Raw genomic sequence first — 12,154 nt, 5'->3', positions numbered from 1 at the left:
AATCCCTTGAAAGACCCCAACCAAGCTGTCCTTGAAAACCTGACCAGTAGAATACATAAGAGATAATAATAAATGCTTATTGTTGTTTAAGGTAAGAAGTTTTAGAATGATTTAATATATAGCTTAGATAAGTAATACCATAGAAAAGATATTCTTCATTGTATTCTTCTGTAACTTTTAAAGTATGTACAAATTAATTTCTGTTTATGGATAAATAAAAAATTTCAAGTACTTCTTTTTTATCTCAAACATTTGTGGTTTAAAAAAAATGTCCTTTTTGCCAGTGACTTCTGTTGAAAATCAATTGGCCATGTATGTGTCTGTCAATGAGAATGTTTTGAGCTCTCTTTTCTGTTCACTGGTCCTACTTGCCTATGCTTACTCTATCTCATACTGTCTTGATTATAGTAAGTTTAAAAATCATATGACGTAAGTTCTCCAATTCTTTTCTTATTTCTCAAGATTTTTTTTTTACTATCGTAGGTCTTTTGCTTCCCCATATAAATTTTAGAAACAACTTGTCACTTCTTTAAAAAAACTGAGCAAATTTTGACAGAAATTTATAAATATAATTTTCTTAATTACTGAATGCATTTGTAACATGCTAAAATCCATAATTACCTTACACATAATTCATTACTTAAATGTATTTTACTGTCATATCTGTCAGTGTACCTAGCTTATAGTAAGTATTCCAAAATATTTTGAAGAAATAAAGACAATTTATTTTCATTAATTTCTTCACTTCATAATTATTTTATTATAGTATGTTTTCTTTTTTCTCTTGAAGTTGAGCTTACATGTGAGCCCTATACTGGATATGTATTGTCTTTTAGGCACTTTTTTTTCAATTTGGATTTTTCCACTAAATGGTGAAGTCTTGGGTTATATTTGTACTTTTAAAAAAATTCTAGGAGAAAACAGTGTTCTAACATACATCAGATATATGTGTATATATTATGTATATGTATGTATACATATTCTATAAAAATGGTTTAAACATTATCTAAAATTAGTATGTACAGTTAACAATGTACATACTATTTAATGAGTGATAGAGAAAATTTATATAATGTATAAAGTTCTTAAAAATTTAGTACCATATCTTCAAAATGTGTTTTATGGAATACAAATTCTTAAATAAAATCAGTGAACAAAAAAGGCTTCACTGTTGGGCTTCCCTGGTGACGCAGTGGTTGAGAGTCCGCCTGCCAATGCAGGGGACACGGGTTTGTGCCCCGGTCCGGGAAGATCCCACATGCCGCGGAGCGGCTGGGCCCGTGAGCCATGGCCACTGAGCCTGCGCGTCTGGAGCCTGTGCTCCGCAACAGGAGAGGCCACAACAGTGAGAGGCCCGTGTACCGCAAAAAAACAAAACAAAACAAAAGAAAACAAAAAAGGCTACATTGTCAAATCAAAAATTGTTAAAGTTACACTCTGTCCTCTTTCCCTTGGCTCTCTCAGTATATATTGGTTCATTAAACGTTCTGAGACATTCTTTTATAAAGAAGCCAGTTTATCAGTGTTAAAGATAGAATTTTGCAAACTAGTCTGACGATTTTACCCCATCTGGCAGAACATCTATTAATATCAGTCAGTTACAAAGCTTTTCAGAAACTTGTAGACTAGGGTGTCCATGGACCAGAGGCATAGGCATTGATTAAAAAATTTTTATAAATGAGGAATTTCAGGTACCACCCCAGACCTAGTGAATCTGAATCTGCAAATTAACAGAATTCTTCAGGATGTTCTTATGCAGGTTAAATTTTAGAACAACTGCCTTAGTATACAATTTTTTGTGTGTGTGTGTGGTACGCGGGCCTCTCACTGCTGTGGCCTCTCCCATTGCAGAGCACAGGCTCTGGACACGCAGGCCCAGCGGCCATGGCTCATGGGCCCAGCTGCTTCGTGGCATGTGGGATCTTCCCAGACCGGGGCACGGACCCGTGTCCCCTGCATCAGCAGGTGGACTTTCAACCCTGCGCCACCAGGGAAGCCCCTTAGTATACAATTTTTAAAATTTGGGTTTAATATCTTGCCCCCTAAATATCTATTATTAATGACCAGTGCTTAATTTAACTTTGGTTTTTATAAATATTAAAGATTTTTATGGAGTACATTGCTTCCAGGCTTTTAGACTATTCCTGTGTGCTCCAACATATGGGTTCTGTCACTGTAGGTTTCAGGTAAACTGTATAGCTGATTATATTCCAATCTTAAACTACTTGTTATAGAACATGGGAAAGGAGACATTAGTTTCCTTCTTAGCTCTCCTAAATCTCTATGAACATTTAAAATATTTCTCTTCTGCCTTTAAAGTAAAAGTTGTATTTTATATGTCCATATTATTACTGAAGTGGCTTGATTTGAAATAACATTTCTGCATTTTTCGATTACCCTTTACCCCCATTGAATAGCTTGAAAAAGGGGGGAAACTAATGTCACAGAATAACTTTTAGATCTGAATCAGTGGGTGATGCCTATCCCTGAAGTCCTCCTTACAGTTATAAAAGTTTCTTATTAACCATATTTCATTTTTATTTGCTACAGTTGGTTTCTTTCTTTCCTTCTCAATCTACATAAGAGAGGATTTTATTTGTTAAAGCAGGATTTTGATGGTTGTTTAAGTTCTGATATATATATATATATATATGATATAGAGATATATATATGATTATATATATATATATATATATGTATATATATATCTTCCTTTGGGTAACCTTCCCAAAATTGGCAAATTTGCTGCATTTGAGTCTTCTCCCCCAAGATGGAAATCAGAAACTCATTTTCTGGGTCTCCTTGAAGGCATGTAGATATGTGAATCAAGTCTTTAAATCAGAGATACCAGTGTGAGACTTTTATTCAGAAGAAAACAATGTGAGGAAGCAGGTGTCTCAAGAAATTCATTTTTCAAAGAGGATGTTAGCAAAGGCAGTTAGTTTTGGTGGGTAGATTGGCAGAGGTCTTGAAGTTCTGTGCCCCTTGTCTGCACTGTGAGCTAATGTGTTCACTCCCTGGGTGTGCAGTGTCATTGCAGGAACAGTATTGGGTTGTAAATAGTGTTTTTTTGGGCTGTGTAATGTCAAAGTTCTAATCTTTGCTTCTCACCAAGTGATCTTTGCGTTGCCTAATATCTTTTTAAAAATTCCTGTTCTGCTTAAACGTGTTGCAATGGATTCTCTTGTTTGCAAATGAGAATGCAGACTAATAAATGATTAATGTTTTTAACATTATGTCAGTTAATTAGCTTTAAAAATGTGTCTGTAATAGGTTTATTGTCTTTCAAGAAAGTCTGAAATAGTGATAAGTACACAGTACATATTGAAAAATGTGTATAGGAGTTGATTTATATTTTCCTTGCTAAATTACAGAAACTTTCTAATTCTCTTTCCAACTAGATGATCATGATCTAAAATGGATAAAAAATGTTTGCTAATGTGTATTATTCCACAAAACTATCTTTCTTATCTTTATTCTGTTATATCCCAGATAGCAATGAAAAGAAACTAGCATAATAAGAAAATCTTTGGAAATGTATATCAGATGATTCACTTCCAATTGCTCCCCTTATATGAGTTACTAAAGACATGGCAATTTTTGTGAATCAATGTAATTTTAGCACTCTTCTTGCCTGATTGTTTTGCAAGAAAGAAAGAAAGGAAGAAAGAAGAAGACACTGTCACTGGCAAGTGATTCTCCTACCTGCTTATCTCCCTGAAGAACAACTCATACAACATGTATGGAAATTGTGATTCAGCTGGATGATGTCCCAACTGAGGTACTTAAATTTTAAGTTTAAAGACTGATAACAAATGAGGATTACTTGGCCTGATTCTATATATCTAAGCTTCAGCACACAGAATTCACAAGATAATACATTATTTTGTGAATACTGCCAGGTGGGCAATTGCATGCAAGAAAAGGAAAGATGACTGTGCTGATTACAGTCATGCCTCAGTATCTGTGTGGGATTGGTTCCGGGACTTGCCTTGAATACCAAAACCGTGGATACTACAGTCCCATGGTCAGCCCTCCATATCTGCAGATGCAGAACCCATGGATAACAAGAGCAGACTGTATAATCACCTTGTTCTTCCAGATCTATTCTTTCTCTACCTTCCTATATCCCCAGTGTGCTGTTGGAGTGTGATCCTGATGGTTCCCTTGCACTCTGGGTTTGAGTTATGTTCAATCATTGAAGGACCAGAGAGAACATGGCCAAGTTAAAATATATTGTAGGCTGATCAAACCCAGGGAAAGCTTGTTGCTTAGGTTTTCCATTCCTTTACAGTGTCTAATCATTTTAGTTATAACTATTAATATTAGGGAAATTTAAACACATGGTTTATTATTTCCCTAAAAACTGAGGACATCCTTCTCATTATTCTCACGCCATCATCCTTTTCTCTCTTTCTTTTTTTTTAAAGATTTATTTATTATTTATTTTTATCTATTTATTTTGGCTGCATCGGGTCTTAGTTGCGTCACTCGGGATCTTTTGTTGTGGCGTGCAGGCTTCTCCCTAGTTGTGGTGCGCAGGCTTCAGGGTGCGTGGGCTCTGTAGTTGTGGCGCATGGGCTCTAGAGCACATAGGCTCTATAATTTGTGGCATGCAAGCTCTCTAGTTGAGGTGCACAAGCTCAGTAGTTGTGGCGCATGGGCCTAGTTGCCCTGCAGCATGTGGGATCTCAGTTCCCTGACCAGGGATGGAACCCATGTTCTCTGCATTGCAAGGTGGATTCTTTACCACTGGACCATGAGGGAAGTCCCTCTCTCTTTCTTTATAATTGTTCCAGCCTTGTTTTGCTTGTCTTCTGATTTATGTTTTCATGTAAACATTATAACCAGTTGTACTTTAAACTTACTGTACTGTTTGCCTTATAGATTTGAGAGGAATTATAATCTGTCTTTTCAAAATGCCATTTGAAGAGAAATGTAATTTGTTTATTTTTGTGACTTTGCTTTTCAGAGGCTTAAAAAAGGTACTTTTCCTTTTCATTTTTATTTTGCCATTTAAACATTTTAGGCTAAATAAGGAAGTTTAATTCTAAACATGCTCAAGTTTTATTCTTCAAATATCAAAGTTATCTATCAACTGCCATGTCATCACATCTTGACATGACATTATTTTAATGGATATAACACCTTTGTGAATATAAATGAAAACTCTTTTTGTTTTACTCTTGCAAGTAAATGACTAATACAAAGAAAATGTGTAATGTACTTTTCTACATTTGATGTTGAATTTTTAAAAGTTGCATGAATGGAAAGAGGTCAATTAACATAAGAGAAGAAGCAAATATGAAAAACAAATGGAAAAAATGTTCACTCTTTTGAGTAATCAACAAGCATATTTAATCAACCTTAAGGCATCATGTTTATACTGTGAACACTAGACAATATTACAATTATAATGATGAGTGCTAGAAGATGTAGTAAAATGAAAACATTGAGATAGTTTTAGAAATTATAAATTGGTTTAAATTTTAAAAATCAATCAGGTAATAAGTAGCAATAGTTATAAAGATGTTTATGTACTCACTTCTGGTTATTGCCACTTTGAGATAGCTGGGGTGCTTGTATTCTAAGTTTATAGTAAAAAAGACAAAATTTTAACTCACAAAGATACTTCTTGATGCATTATCTATTATTTAAAAAGAAAGGGAAAAAAGCCTGGAAATAACTGAAGTGAACAATGATACTGAAATGGAACACTGATGAAAGCCTTATTACCTTATTAAATATATGGTTAGAATGGCGACTAAAGATAATGGGAAACATTTTGAAATATTACATTAAATAATAAAATAAATTTATATTTATTCAATGATTATAATTTCAGTAATATATTTCTGTTTGTGTATTTGCTTAATTTGAAAAATGGAAATGGAAATAAAATATTAACTACTTCATAGTTATGGGAAGTAAATGCAATAATATAAAGTGTTCAGAACAGTGTCTGGCTCATAATAAGCCTGCAATGTAGGTTATTATTGCTATTATTGTGAAACGGCATTGAAACTAAAAGCCATTTTAGCTTTGAAATTATTGTTTTTTTCTTTGTTTGTTGTTATGATATAACTCAGTGGTTCTTAACATTAGTGCAAGGTAATCTTTATGAGTCTCTATCCCCACAACCCCACACTGATCAGGTGGTATATCATAATGAAATTTGACTCTTGAATTCTGCTGCTCAAAGAAACACAACATTTTTTTTGAAAAAATGCTTTTGCACAAATACATACACAAATACTCAACTGTTACAGAACATTTATTGTAACCTTGATAAAGTTTCAGTTGTGAAACTAAGTGCTGAGAAAAGTATCTTGCAGAGACGACTCTCGAGGAAGATGCAATATTTCATGGTTAGCTAGGCTAATTTAATGGTCTGATTAAACAACAAAATCCTCCCCCAGTTACAGAGACACAGGGCCAAAACTGAGCACTAAGCCTGGACATACAGTCTGAGATCACAGGCTGCTAAAATCACCTCATGCAATTCTTATAAGGGGAGAGATGCCTGTAGAATCTTCCTAACTAATCTACATATATTGGCTGCCATATAGTTCCCCAATGAAAATATATTTCTATTTATCTATAGTAACTAGAAAATATTCTATTGAGGATGCTATAGCTATAGGTGAAGCATTTTTAGTACCCCATCCATAGAGAATACACAAGTGATTAGAAAACTTCAAATAAATATTAAAGTATAATTTAGAACTAAGACAGGTGTATTACATTGTCTCTGTTGAAATGTTGAGAATAAAATTAAAGAAAATATGACAATTATGAATGTTGTTATAATTTACCTTGAATATTTTACATATGAGTATACAATAAATAATTATACAACCAAATTTTGGGCAAGGATGGGGGAGGCACTTGATATTAAAGGAAGTAATTGAGAGGGGATGGAAAACGTATGCCATGCAAATGGAAATCAAAACAAAGCTGGAGTACCAATTCTCATGTCAGACAAAATAGACTTTAAAATAAAGACTATTAAGAGAGACAAAGAAGGACACTACATAATGATCAAGGGATCAATCCAAGAAAAAGATATAACAATTGTAAATATTTATGCACACAACATAGGAGCAACTCAATATATAAGGCAAATGCTAACAGCCATAAAAGGGGGAATCAACAATAACACAATAATAGTAGGGGATTTAACACCCTACTTTCACCAGTGGACATATCAACCAAAATGAAAATAAATAAACAAAAGCTTTAAATGATACATTAAAAAACATGGACTTAATTGATATTTATAGGACATTCCAGCCAAGAACAACAGAATACACTTTCTTCTCAAGTGCTTATGGAACATTCTCCAGGATAGATCATATCTTGGGTCACAAATTAAGCCTTGGTAAATTTAATAAAATTGAAATCGTATCAAGTATCTTTCCTGACCACAATGCTATGAGACTAGATATCAATTACAGGAATAAAACCATAAAAAATACAAACATATAGAGGCTAAACAATACACTGCTAAATAACAAAGAGATCACTAAAGAAATCAAAGAGGAAATCAAAAAATACCTAGAAACAAATGACAATGAAAACATGACAACCCAAAACCTACTGGATGCAACAAAAGCATTTCTAAGAGGGAAGTTTATAGCAATACAATCCTACCTCAAGAAACAAGAAAAATCTCAAATAAACAACCTAACCTTACACCTAAAGCAATTAGAGAAAGAAAAACCAAAAAAATCAAAATTAGCAGAAGGAAAGAAATCATAAACATCAGATCAGAAATAAATGAAAAAGAAACGAAGGAAATGATAGCAAAGATCAATAAAACCAAAAGCTCTTCATTGAGAGGATAAACAGAATTGATAAATCATTAGCCAGACGCATCACGATAAAAAGGGAGAAGGCTCAAATCAACAGAATATGAAAAAGGAGAAGTAACAACTGACACTGCAGAAATACAAAGGGTCATAAGACATTACTACAAACAACCCTATGCAAGTAAAATGGACAACCTGGAAGAAATGGACAAATTCTTAGAAAAGCACAACCTTCTGAGACTGAACCAGGCAGAAATAGAAAATATAAACAGACTAATCACAAGCACTGAAATTGAAACTGTGATTAAAAATCTTCCAACAGACAAAAGCCCAGGACCAGATGGCTTCACAGGTGAATTCTATCAAACATTTAGTGACGAGCTAACACCAGTCCTTCTCAAAATCTTCCAAAATATGGCAGAGAGAGGAACACACCCAAACACATTCTACAAGGCCACCATCACCCTGAAACCAAAACCAGACAAAGATGGCACAAAGAAATAAAACTACAGGCCAATATCAATGATGAACATAGATGCAAAATCCTCAAAAAAATACTAGCAAACAGAATCCAGCAGCACATTAAAAGGATCATATATCATGATCCAGGGGGGTTTATCCCAGGAACGCAAGGATTCATCAAACTAAACAAATTAACCAACGTGATACACCATATTAACAAACTGAAGGATAAAAACCATATAATCATCTCAATAGACACAGAAAAAGCTTTTGACAAAATTCAACACCCATTTATTATAAAACTCTCCAGAAAGTAGGCATAGAGGGAACTTATCTCAACATAATAAAGGCCATATATGACAAACCCACAGCCAACATGGTTCTCAGTGATGAAAAACTGAAAGCATTTCCACTAAGATCAGGAACAAGACAAGGTTGCCCACTCTCACCACTATTATTCAACATAATTTTGGAAGTTTTAGCCAACGCATTCAGAGATGGAAAAGAAATAAAAAGAATACAAATCGGAAAAGAAGAAGTAAAACTGTCACTGTTTGCAGATGACATTATACTATACATAGAGGATCCTAAAGATGCGACCAGAAAACTACTACAGCTAAGCAATGAATTTGGTAAAGTAGTAGGTTACAAAATTAATGCACAGAAATCTCTTGCATTCCTATACACTAATGATGAAAAATCTGAAAGAGAAATTAAGGAAACAGTCCCATTTACCATTGCAACAAAAAGAATAAAATACCTAGGAATAAACCTACCTAAGGAGACCAAAGACTGTATGCAGAAAACTATAAGACACTGATGACAGAAATTAATATGATACAAACAGATGGAGAGATATACCATGTTCTTGGATTGGAAGAATCAACGTTGTGAAAATGACTGTACTTCCCAGAGCAATCTACAGATTCAATGCAATCCCTATCAAACTACCACTGGCATTTTTCACTGAACTAAAATAAAAAATTTCACAATTTGTATGGAAACACAAAAGACCCAGAATAGCCAAAGCAATCTTGAGAACGAAAAATGGAGCTGGAGAATCAGGCTCCCTGACTTCAGACTATACTACAAAGCTACAGTAATCAAGACAGTATGGTATTGGCACAGAAACAGAAATATAGATCAGTGGAACAAGATAGAAAGCCCAGAGATAAACCCATGCACATATGGTCACCTTATCTTTGACGAAGGAGGCAAGAATACACAATGGAAAAAATATAGCGTCTTCCATAAGTGGTGCTGGGAATAATGGAGAGACACATGTAAAAGAATGAAATTAGAACACACCCTAACACTATACACAAAAATGAACTCAAAATGGATTAAAGACCTAAATGTAAGGCCAGATACTATAAAACTCTTCGAGCAAAACATAGGCAGAACACTCAATCACATGAATCACAGGGAGATCCTTTTTGACACACCTCCTAGAGAAATGGAAATTTAAAAAAATATAAACAAATGGGACTTAATGAAACTTAAAAGCTTTTGCACAGCAAAGGAAACCATAAACAAAACGAAAAGATGACCCTCAGAATGGGAGAAAATATTTGCAAACGAAGCCACTGACAAAGGTTTAATCTCCAAAATATACAAGCAGCTCATGCAGCTCAATATCAAAAAAACAAACAACCCAAACCAAAAATGGGCAGAAGATCTAAATAGACATTCCTCCAAAGAAGATATACAGATTGCCAACAAACACATGAAATGATGCTCAACATTACTAATCATTAGAGAAATGCAAATCAAAACTACAATGAGGTATCACCTCACCCTGGTCAGAATGGCCATCATCAAAAAATCTACAGGGGCTTCCCTGGTGGCGCAGTGGTTGAGAGTCCGCCTGCCGATGCAGGGGACACGGGTTCACGCCCCGGTCCGGGAAGATCCCACATGCCGTGGAGCGGCTGGGCCCGTGAGCCATGGCCGCTGAGCCTGCACGTCCAGAGCCTGTGCTCCACAACAGGAGAGGCCACAACAGTGAGAGGCCCGCGTACTGCAAAAAAAAAAAAAAAAAATTATAGGGCTTCCCTGGTGGCGCAGTGGTTGAGAGTCCGCCTGCCGATGCAGGGGACGCGGGTTCGTGCCCCGGTCCGGGGGGATCCCGCATGCCGTGGAGCGGCTGGGCCCGTGGGCCATGGCCGCCGAGCCTGCGCGTCCGGAGCCTGTGCTCCGCGGCGGGAGGGGCCACAACAGTGAGAGGCCCGCGTACCGCAAAAAAATAAAATAAAAAAAAAAAAAAATAAATAATAATAATAAAAAAAAAAAAATCTACAAACAATAAATGCTGGAGAGGTGTGGAGAAAAGGGAACCCTCTTGCACTGTTGGTGGGAATGTAAATTGATACAGCCACTATGGAGAACAGTATGGAGGCTCCTTAAAATACTAAAATTAGAATTACCATATGACCCAGTAATCCCACTACTGGGCCTATACCCAGAGGAAACCATAATTCTAAAAGACACATGCACTCCAATGTTCATTGTAGCGCTGTTTACAATAACCAGGTCATGGAAGCAACCTAAATGCCCACTGACAGACAAATGGATAAAGAAGATGTGGTACCTATATATGATGCGATATTACTCAGCTATGAAAAAGGAACGAAACTGGGTCATTTCTAGAGATGTGGATGGACCTAGAGATTGGCATACAGAGTGAAGTAAGTTAGAAAGAGAAAAACAAATATCGTATATTAATGCATACATGTGGAATCTAGAAAAACGGTACAGATGAACCGGTGTGCAAGGCAGAAATAGAGACACAGATGTAGAGAACAAACATATGGACACCAAGGGGGGATACTGGGAGGGGGGTGGTGGTGGTATGAACTGGGAAATTGGGATTGACATATATATATTAATATGTATAAAATAGATAACTAATGAGAACCTGTTGCATAAAAATAAATTTTAAAAAGATTAAAAGAGGGCTTCCCTGGTGGCACAGTGGTTGAGAGTCCGCCTGCCGATTCAGGGGACACGGGTTCGTGCCCTGGTCCGGGAAGATCCCACATGCCGCAGAGCGGCTGGGCCCGTGGCCATAGCCATGGCCACTTAGCCTGAGCATCCGGAGCCTGTGCTCCGCAACGGGAGAAGCCCCAACAGTGAGAGGCCCGCTTACCACAAAAAAAAAAAAAAGATTAAAAGACAAAAAAAGAAATACATATAATTAGTATTTACCAATGATTATTAAAGTTTTGCTCCTCATGAAAAGGATTACATTGGAGTTATATTCATCCCCTGAATTTTCATATGCTTCAGATTTGAGAGTCATGAATAATAAATGTTTAACTTTTACCTAAGGGAATCTAAATGTGCATGCTTAACAATTCAGAGAAGAGATGTGAGTCTTGATTACCTTGGACAGTTTTATTTCATTTCTCTGCCTCCTTTAGCTGCATTGAAGATTTTTCAATTTATATTAATTTTCAGTTTGTTTGTGATGTACCCAGTCATAGCTTTCTCATTTATATGTTCTTTGAGGTTCACTGAGCTTTTTGAATCTTTAAATTTATTATTTTTACCTAATTTGCAAAATTTCAATAATTATTACTTCCAAAAAGAAAAAAAATCTGCTGAGCTGCAAAGGAGGTGACTTAGACAGCCCTAAATTAATTGTTGAAGAAAACTCTTCAGAGTTTCAGCTTTACATGAAGCTGGTCTGTAGCTAATTGGAACCAAAATAGGTTGGTCAACATAATTCACTAAGGAGAACCACTCTGAGCTATTTTAGATATAAGATTTGGATTTCTTTATAATTAGTATAGAAGTTCCAGTACAAGGGACAGCTGTTGCACTGAAAGTAATAAGAGAATAAGAAGATCCAGGTATAATTTGAAATTAGCATGAAAACA

The sequence above is a fragment of the Tursiops truncatus genome, chromosome 8 (assembly GCF_011762595.2).
Source record: "Tursiops truncatus isolate mTurTru1 chromosome 8, mTurTru1.mat.Y, whole genome shotgun sequence".
Lineage (NCBI taxonomy): Eukaryota > Metazoa > Chordata > Mammalia > Artiodactyla > Delphinidae > Tursiops > Tursiops truncatus.
Note: the sequence above shows the minus strand (reverse complement) of the source record.